The following is a 10,435-nucleotide window of genomic DNA, read 5'->3' as shown; positions in this document are numbered from 1 at the left end:
CTGGACACCGATGCTGGATTTTCTGCGACATCATCATCAACAGCCTGGTTACGCCCACTGCAGGGCAAAGGCCTTTCCCATGCTTTTCCAACTACCCTGGTCATGTACTAATTGTGGCCATGTTGTCCCTGCAAACTTCTTAATCTCATCCGCCCACGTAACTTTCTGCCGCCCTCTGCTACGCTTCCCCTCCCTTGGAATCCATTCCGTAACTCTTAATGACAATCGGTTATCTTCCCTCCTCATTACGTGTCCTGCCGATGCCCATTTCTTTTTCTTGATTTCAACTAAGATACCATGAACTCGCGTTTGTTCCCTCACCCAATCTGCTCTTTTCTTTTCCCTTAACGCTACACCTATCATTCTTCTTTACATAGCTCGTTGCGTCGTCCTCAATTTAAGTAGAACCCTTTTGTAAGCCGCCAGGTTTCTGCCCCGTCTGCAACACGGGGCCCTTAACGCTATCGTGTTAATAAATGCTAGACTATGCACATATATAAACTAGTATTTGTGAATGTGCAATGAAGTTGCTACTCCTTAGAGTACACGTTTCAATGAGCCAACTTTCTTTTTCTTTGACATGTTTTTTGTCATCAGGGTACAACGAAAACAGTGCTCAGGCAGGGAAGAAAATTGACTGCACACAAAATATATTGGGATGCAATTCTATAGACCTAGTAAATGCCCAAAATTTTTAAGCAAGAAACCAGAGGGTCAAGTTTTCGGCTGGAGCAATTAGCGTGGTATGACCAATTTGCAACTACACACAAAACACACTGTAGTCGACTTTACTCCGACCTCTCTTCTTTCTCTTTCGATAGGACATATGTCAACATACCATGATTACACGGTCTTTTTGGTGCAGAAATACAATGTTTATCCCACGTTTTTGCCAAGTTTCCCTTGGTTGTGTAGAAATCTATGCATGCAGTTAAAGTTAGTGTCAAGAGGCCCCCTGACGTCATCGACATTTTTGCGATGGCACGACAGATAGCCAAACTTGGTGGTAGTGTAGCAATAGGGCTGGGTTATGACCATAGAGTTTCTCACTATAACACCTAGAGAGAAATCTGGTGCCACCGTCTATAGGAGTTTCTTAAGGGGGCACCGTGCCGTCATGGGAATGACGGTATATGTGTCTGCGAGGCTTGTGTTGGCTGGTGTTGTAAGAGGCTTCGTCTAAAACGTGAATATGGCTACACAAATAACGCGATCTCAAAGTTAAGTCTTCAGTTTCCATTCATGCCTATTACATCTTTATTCACCTACAATGCATGGCCCAGCGAAGAAAAGCAAGAACAGGCGACAAACTGTTTCAAAGCAAGCGCGAACCTTGTCGTCTGTCCTCCAACTTTAGCGGCCCGCTGATACTTTTTACGTAACATATAATTGTATATGCAATAACAAGTTCTCATAGTTAAACAAAACATGTTTTTGCGTAATAATAAAGCCAAAACCACTTTTCACATGCTGTTTTAGTAGAAATTGAATCATTGTGACAGACGGAACAGTGCTTGCCAAGCGCTTCCTCGAGGTGTCCTGTCTCTCCGAGAAAGATGCCAATCCGAAGTCACAATATACCAGCATTCCCATGCATATCCCAGCGCAGCAGCGCCAAATTTCCCTATATTTAATGTAGTGAAAAACTGTATGGTTATGACGATGTTCTTCACAAGAAAGAAAAGAAGTTTGAAGGCAAATCAAAGTCTAGTTGGAGTCAATGTCTTCCTGGGCAAGTTGAGATGAAAGAGGTGTGTATGAACCATATAATTTATTGCAGGAGCCTTGTTGGAGCAACATCTGATCGACCTTAACTCAAGATTGAATCGCCTTCCTTGTCATTGGTTATCATCGCCATCGTCATAGTCATCATGGAACCGGTGCCACATACCCAGTGGCATTTACGTTTAGACTGCCCCCATCTCCGAAATCGGTCTACAAAAGATGCTAGAAACAGACGTCAGGAACAACACAGTTAGTACAGAAAAGTGGCAGTAACTCACCAAGTAAGGCATTGTCTTCAAAAATTATAAAAACAGTAGTCTGCATACTTTTCTGCTCCACCTGCCAGTGGCACATTAAAATTTTTTTTCTTAAGGGGGGGGGAGGGGGGATTCTGGATATGGTCTATACTAACAATGAAATTTCATGCGAGGGGAGTCATACGCCCAGTGTGCCAGCCCCTGGCTACACCATTGGTGCACGCATGTGGCAGCTCCAGCAATTGTAGAAACAGAACAAGCTAATGTGTCATGATGCATCCATGCCCTGGGTGCTTGGAACAGGATATGGTTTGTAGAAACATGTGTTACATAGTAACCTATTTAGCCTCCCTAATAGTTGCCCACATTTTGATGCATAGCATTATGTGGCAACCAGTCGAAAAATTTCATGTGACGCCAGCAAACCTGTTTCCCAATACAGGGCGAGAATGCTCAGTTTAAGCCCATTAAGGTGCGGTTGAGAGCTTTCATCCGGAGTACAGCAACAAATGACCCACAGTCTGCGATAACGATAGGAGCGCCAGCACAACCAATTCCACAATCCTTGACAATACAAGTTACTTGACAATATAAATGCTTCTTCTGCAAGTGGTCCTGATGGTACACCTTGTGTTGAAGGCTTGTTCCAACATAAATGCCCACTGCCTAGTTATGATGTTTGAGAAATTGTTAAGCACTTCTTGTTTACCTAAGGAGCGGAAAGTTGCAAACGCGGTACCGATCCATAAAAGTGGCCCAAAAAATATTGTCTCCAACTACAGGCCAAATTCTCTAATGAGTGTGTGTAATAAAAACACTGGAGAACATAGTGCACAGTGCCGTAATAAAACATCTAGAAAATTTTTTTACTGAATATCAGCCTGGTTTTAGGTCTGGTCGTTCCTGTTCGACACAGCTCCTAGAATTCAGCCACAATCTTTTTCATCAAATGTCCGGACTGACTGTATATTTCTACGTTTTAAAACGAGAAGAAAGGGGGTTAACCGAGGGGCCCGATTTTTATTAGTATTTATTATTAAAAAGACGTTCCACGTCCACCGCCAAGGTCTGCGAGTGGTGGCACTGGCTAACACTCCCAGGGTTCTACTAAGACACATAAATACCCAAGAAAGTGGATGGGAAAACGGCGCCGCGGTAGCACAATTGGTAGAGCATCGCACGCGAAATGCGAAGGTTGTGGGTTCGGTTCCCACCTGCGGCAACTTGTTTTTTCATCCACTTTAATTTATCGTTTCTTTATTTCATTTATTAAGCACAAGTAATTTCCCCTATGTTGTCCTTGGTGTCAGTGTTTGTTGGCTTCTTATGCTACGTTTTAAAAAGGCGTTAGATTCTGTTCCCCATGTTTTGCTGTAGCATAAGCTATCATCCCTCGGTATCTCTCCTTTATTGCTTGATTAGAATAAGTGTTACCTGCAAGAATGCATGCGTGTTGTAATTAATGGCTCTCAATCTGATTATATTACTGTTACTTCGGGAGTTCCCCAGGGATCTGTTTTGGAGCTATTGGTTTTTAGTATCCATCAATGACATTGCTAAGGTTGTGCCATGCAAAGTGCGTCTGTATGCAGACGATTGTGTGATTTAGCACTCATTAGGTCTGCCACTAACCACGAGTAGTTGAAAGACAATTTGGACTGTACAATTTGGCTGGTGTGTTAGGTGGCAAATGTCTTTGAACCCCAATAAGTGTCAATAAGTCTCCTACACGATCCATACCTGTTTATACATTAGACAATGTCCACCTATCGCAAGTAACCGAGTATAAATACCTTGGTGTTTATTTCTCATGGAATTTAACTTGGACTAAGCATGTTGAATATGTTACAGCAAAAGCCTGTAAAACGCTCAATTTGGTTAAACACAACTTCTGGTTAGCTCCTCCCAAAATTAAATAACTACTTTACTTTTCGAATGCAAGACCCATATTAGAGTGCCTGTATGGCCTGGGACCAACAAACCAAAACTCTAATATGCTTGAGCATGCACAACACCGCGCAGTCAATTTTGTCTGTAGTAATTATGATTTTACTTCTTTTCTCACTGCACTTAAGGATAGCTTTGGGTGGGATTATTAAGCACACACAGAAAAAAACAGGAGTTAGAAAATTTCTTTTATTTCTTTCGACATGGTTAAAATAGATAAAGAAACTTACCTTTTACCTCCTCACTTCACATCTCACAAAAGTTACCACTCTTTATAAATATGAGAAATCATTTGTAGAACATACGTCTTCCAGCACTCGTTTTTTCCACGCACAATATCCTAGTGGAATCAGCTACCGCAGGAAATTGCCGATTGTCGCACTGAAGTATTGTTCAGAGCATTACTATTGAACTTATAGCGGCGTGAACCTTTCTGTTGTTGTGTGATTTTTGTTTGATCAGTTATGTATTCAGGGTGTCTACCAAGTTGACATTTCCAAATTCCCTGAGTTTTCCAGGTTTTCCCTGAGCACCTTTGCAAAATTTCCTGAATGAGCCAGAACTTTGTTTTATGTCAAGACAGGCTGACACCACGTTGCCCGATGCTGTCACTCTCTAGTAAGCATGTTGAAACAAAAATAAATGACTTAATCCAGTTTGAATAGTAAGGATTAATATCTATTTTATTTAAAAAGAAAACAGAAGGTAGGTGTTAGTAAAATGCACCGCGAAAGAAATGATAAAGACCATTCCAAATTGAGTCGAACATTTTCAAATACGAATGAAAAGGAGATGCATACATAAGTAAATATTTTTTAATATGAGCTATTTCTATCAACTGATAGCAAGCTCATCTGTATTAGGCCCTGAACTTTGTCGCAACTAAGGTTCTCTCTCAGCAGCTGGGAAGTCAACCTCAACTGTCCTGACATACTCTCAGCCCGTACACAACATCTCAGTGTTGGGTTTCACTGCTTAAAACAGTTTATTTTGATTTGGATGAGGGACACCTGTATCTCAGCGTCAGCCAACACTTAGTTTCTTTAGCTCAAGCTCCTTCAAAAAGGCGGCAGCACCCTTCCTTTCCCGTTAATTCATCAGTGCGTCGGTCCTTTCTGCTCTCATCCTCCTTCTACCATGCTTTCACCACATGGATCATCTGAAGAATCCTCTTGGTCAGTTGTACAGTCAACGTCCGATTTTTCGGATTCCCTAGGGGCCGCAAAAACATCCGAAAATCGGGCAGTCCAAAAATAATGAATGCCTGTCTTTAACTGCCCTTAAAGGCTAAAATTGCCACAGGCATGCCCGAAAAAAGAAATAGAGAAAATGATAAATGAAAGGTAGGGAGGTTGACCAGGACTGAGCCCGGTTGGCTACCCTACACTGGGGAAAGGGAAAAGGGGACGGAAAGATTAAAAGAGAAGGTCCACTGGGGATATCGGTCCGCCACTCAGTCCGGATCACAGACGTTGACTCAATCCGGTATCTTTCAAATATCGCAGCAGCACTTTTGTGGCCTTTCGTAGCTGCGATATGCGATGCCATGGTCCCAAGATCTTGTTCAAGGTGAATGGCTTTCCATCTAGCTGATTGAGAGCTGTGCAGAGGTCTTGCCTTTCATCTTCAAAAGATGGGCAGTAGCACAGTAGGTGTTCTATGGTTTCCTCGACACGGCAGGCATTGCACTTGGCGCTATCAGCCATTCCAATCAAAAATGCATATGCAATGGTGAATGCAACGTCCAAACGTAAGCGGCACAGCACTGTTTCCTCATTTCGCGGAAGACCTGATAACAGCCGCAGTTGCATAAAGGTATCGAGGGAATGCAATCGATGTTGAGTGAATTCAGGTGTGTGCCACTTCTCCAATGTCAAAGAGTGCGCTAGCTTGCCTATAAGTGTTGGGCTGCGTCGGTTCGCGATAAAGGTATAGAAACAAGGGTTGCTCCTTCGTGTGCTTTTCTAGCAGCTTCGTCAGCAAGGTCGTTGCCGGAGATACCGCAATGAGCAGGCAGCCACTGCAACACGACGTCGTGTCCTTTCGTGATCATGTGATGGTGCATTTCTCATATCTCCGACACGAATTGTTCACGTGACCCGCGACGAAGAGATGACAGAAGACATTGTAAGGCCGCCTTTGAATCGCCCAAAAAAGATCTTAAGGCCTGCCACTACACTTACTAGGCATATCGGTGCTCGTACTGTGACAGGAGATGGGGGTGCACGTGTGTATAATTAAGGAATACATACAGTGTCCTGTGACAATTGCCCCTTCCCACGCGACGAAGATATGACAGAAGGCATTGTAAGGCCGCCTTTGAATCGCCCGAAAAAGGTCTTAAGGCCTGCCAGTACACTTACTAGGCATATCGGTGCTCGTACTGTGACAGGAGATGGGGGTGCACGTGTGTATAATTAAGGAATACATACTGTGTCCCGTGACAATTGCCCCTTCCCACGCTTGTTATGTTTCACCGCCTAACACTAATGTACTGAGGCGAAGCTAACTTTCAAAGACTGACATTACACAACGCGCTGTGCTCTGCGAGCTTCAAAGCCAATCGCGAGGATTATAAAGGCGGAGTCGGTGTTATTGGTGATAGCGGCGAATTCTTTCAATGAAAAACACGGCACCACACGGAAAGGAGCTTAATAGCGAACATAGAAGCAGCTAGGCCTAACGTTGCTGTGGTGGTGGTTACGGCTGCCAGCGGATCAGCGTTCGAGAGTGCCGGTTCGAGGCGGCGAGATAATCAAAATAGCGGCGGTGGCGGCTTTGATTAATGCCAGTTCAGACCTGCAGTCAGGGCAATATACATTGACTATATGGAGTACGTGGTGGTGCCGCAAAGCCGTGCAAATTAACGGGCATGTCCGAAAAATCGGGCGTCTAGAAAATCGGTCGTTAACTACTCTGGCAATACATCGTGCCGATGACACGGCGTAAATGACGATTCGTTGCGATTCCTCTGTTACTGGAGCCAGCATTAACACGACTTTCGTTCCCTTTCAATAAAGTTACAGCTAATTTTCCCTGATAGAAGCACAAATTCCCCGAGTTTTCCCCGAGTTTTTCCAGACTGCTCAAATTCCCTGAGAATTCCCGGTTTTCCCGGTTGGTAGACACCCTGGTATTTTACCCGAGTATATGTAACCCTGTGTATTACCCCCTGCAATAATGTCTTCGGGCGCTGCAGGTACTTGAAATAAATAAACAAATAAAACTCATCTGCTTTGGCCATTCCCCATACATAGAAGGGAAGCATTATACCTAGGCCAGAAATGCCTAAGCCTATAGTAAAAAGGGGATAGCAAGCAATATAAGGTGCCCTCGTTAACCCCTGACCCGAGAGGATGGGAGGTGACTTAAGAGAAAAAATTAGAGGATGTGTTAAACCAATGCAAAGAAAAAAAATTTAAGCAGAGACTCCCTAAATGGGAACTGTCAAGCATTATGTGGCAGTTGACATGGTGCACAATATGTTTGGCAATGTAATTACGTGTATCTCTCTGCTCACATTCCTCCATGCATACATAAACAAATAATGCATACTACAAAGCTTAAACCCCCACTCATCATTACCATGCATGACACATTCCACACCACAGTGACCACATTATAATGTTACGCATATCTTGGACAGTTCTGGTTCAGGGAGGTTCCACTTGATCTTTTTCAAGGGTTTACACCTAGATTTATAGCAAAACTATGACAAGCTGACAATGACATGTATACTGGCATGTATACTTCAGTATACTTTATCGAAGTGTTTGTCACAACAGGGCCTGGATGATTGTTAGACATGCCTCTTAAAAATGACGACTATTTGGAATTGTACAGCAGCAAACTTTTCATGTCCTACTTTACTGTCAACGGGTTTGCACCAATTCAATAGCTAATTCAATGTCATCAGCTCATTAAGAATGTTATTTTATACGCTAAGCTAGCAGCAACAGGGTCATGTCACCTTCGTTTGGCGCTAGAGTCTTGGATGCATCACACAGGAAAAAATCGCTAAATAATACGTGGGGAACCATCCCATTTTCATTTGTTGCCAAATGATTAGTTAATACATATTATGAAACAAAATGAACAGCAAGGCAGGTGACATATGTTGTGGTTCATAGCAATGAAAAGCGGTTCGATACTGATGATGATGGACATTAAGTGTACATATATTTCCACTCTGTGACAGTAAACTTGACAGGTTTCATCTTACCTCTCGTTGCCAAAATTGAAGGCATGCAACGTTTCTTATAAAATTGTGTGCATGTTATATTTGGGTGCACACTGTTTTCTACTATAAACCCATAAAAGCTGGATGAGCATCAGAATCAGGTAAATGGTGACAAATGTAACAACGGTGATTTGGGCATTTTTCTTACCTCTTTTTTTAATCTGACCTCCTGGATAGCTAGATTGATTCCATCAGTCTTGCCAAGGTCAAATTAATGAAATTTAGCTATATTTTGAAACTGCACAGTTTATTTTAACTAATATATGCAGTTACTAGAAACACCTTGTGCCGGCAGTGCGAGGTATTGGAACGTGGCTGCGAATCGCCACAGACAATATCATTCTCATACTGTCTACAACTTTAATTCATCTTTGCTCACCTCTCTGTCACCTACCCAGTGCACTTTTTCCAAACACGACATGAATTTTGATACAGGAGATACATAAAGCCATACGCTGTCCTAGTTGTCCAGGGTGTCTACCAAGTTGACATTTCCAAATTTCCTGGGTTTTCCAGGTTTTCCCTGAGCACCTTTGCAATATTCCCTGAATGAGCCAGAACTTTTCTTTTATGTCAGGGCCAGGCTGACACCACGTTGCCCGATGCTATCACTCTCTAGTAAGCATGTTGAAACAAAAAAATGACTTAATACAGTTTGAATAGTAAGGAGTAATATCTATTTTATTTAAACAGAAAACAGAAGGAAGGTGTTAGTAAAATGCTTAGCGAAAAAAATGGTAAAACCCATTCCAAATTGAGTCGAACATTTTCAAATACGAATGAAAAGGAGATGCATACATAAGTAAATATTTTTGAATATTAGCTATTTCTATCAACTGATAGCAAGCTCATAGGAATGAGGCTTGAATTTTGTCACAACTAAGATTCTCTCTCAGCAGCTGAGAAGTCAACCTCAACTGTCCTGACACTCTCAGCACGTACACATCTCAGTGTTGGGTTTCACTGCTTTAAAGAGCTTATTTTGATTTAGATGAGGGACGCCTGCATCTCCGTGTCAGCGAACACTTTGTTTTTTGAGCTCAAGCTCCTTCAAAGAGGCGGCAGCACGCTTCCTTTTCCATTAATTCCTCAGTGCATCGGTCCTTTCTGGTCTCATCCTCCTTCTGCCATGCGTTGACCCCATGGATCATTTGAAGCATCCTCTTGGTCAGTTGTACGGTCAACATCCGATTTTTCGGACTCCCTAGGGGCCACAAGAACATCCGAAAAATCGGGTAGTCCAAAAAAAACGAATGCATGTCTTCAACTGTCCTTAAGGGCTAAAACTGCCACAAGCATGTCCAAAAAAGCTCTGAAAGCCTACCAGTACATAAGAGACGGGGGTGCACGCATGTATAATTAAGGAATACATACTCTGTCCCATGGAAATAGCCCCTTCCCACACTTGTTATGCTTCACTGCAATACTTTTGCGTATGCTTCACCAAGTAACATTAGTGTACAGAGGCGAAGCTAACTTTCGGAAACTGGCATTACGCAACGCGCTGTGCTCTGTGAGCTCCGAAGCCAATGGCGCGGATTACAAAGGCGGAGTCTGTGCCATTGCTGACCAGCAACGAATTCTTTCCACGAAAAACACAGCACCACATGGCAAGAAGCTTCATAGCGAACTTAGAAGCAGCTAGGCCTAACGTTGCCACGGTGGTGGCTACGGCTGCCAGCGGATCTGCGTGCGAGAGTGCCGGTTGGAGGCGGCGAGATAATCAAAATGGTGACGGCGGTGGCTTTGATTATTGCCATTTCAGACCTACAGTCAGGGCAATATACACTGACTTTATGGAGTATGTGGTGGTGCCGCAAAGTTGGGCGAATTATCGAGCATGTCCGCAAAATCAGGCGTCTGGAAAATCGGTTGTTAACTTTTGGAATACCTCGTGCCATTGACACGGCGTCAATGACGATTCGTTGCGATCACTCTGTTACTGGAGCCAGCATTAACACGACTTTTGTTCCCTTTCAATAAAGTTGCAGCTAATTTCCCCTGATAAAAACACACATTCCGTGAGTTTTCCCTGAGTATTTTCAGACTATTCAAATTCCCTGAGAATTCCCGGTTATCCCGGTTGGTAGACACCCTGTTGTCTACACACAACTACAGCAGCTGCAAGAATGCCACCTTCTTGAATTTCATGAAATCCTTTCTTTTAAGGGTGAGACAAAAGTTCATGGCTAATTTTCAATTGTGTCAAATATGCACTGCAAGCAGCTAAGGCACATTCAGGCAGTTGTGTTTTGCCAACAGATGA

This window comes from Dermacentor variabilis, chromosome 2 (assembly GCF_050947875.1).
Source record: "Dermacentor variabilis isolate Ectoservices chromosome 2, ASM5094787v1, whole genome shotgun sequence".
Classification (NCBI taxonomy): Eukaryota; Metazoa; Arthropoda; class Arachnida; order Ixodida; family Ixodidae; genus Dermacentor; species Dermacentor variabilis.
Note: the sequence above shows the minus strand (reverse complement) of the source record.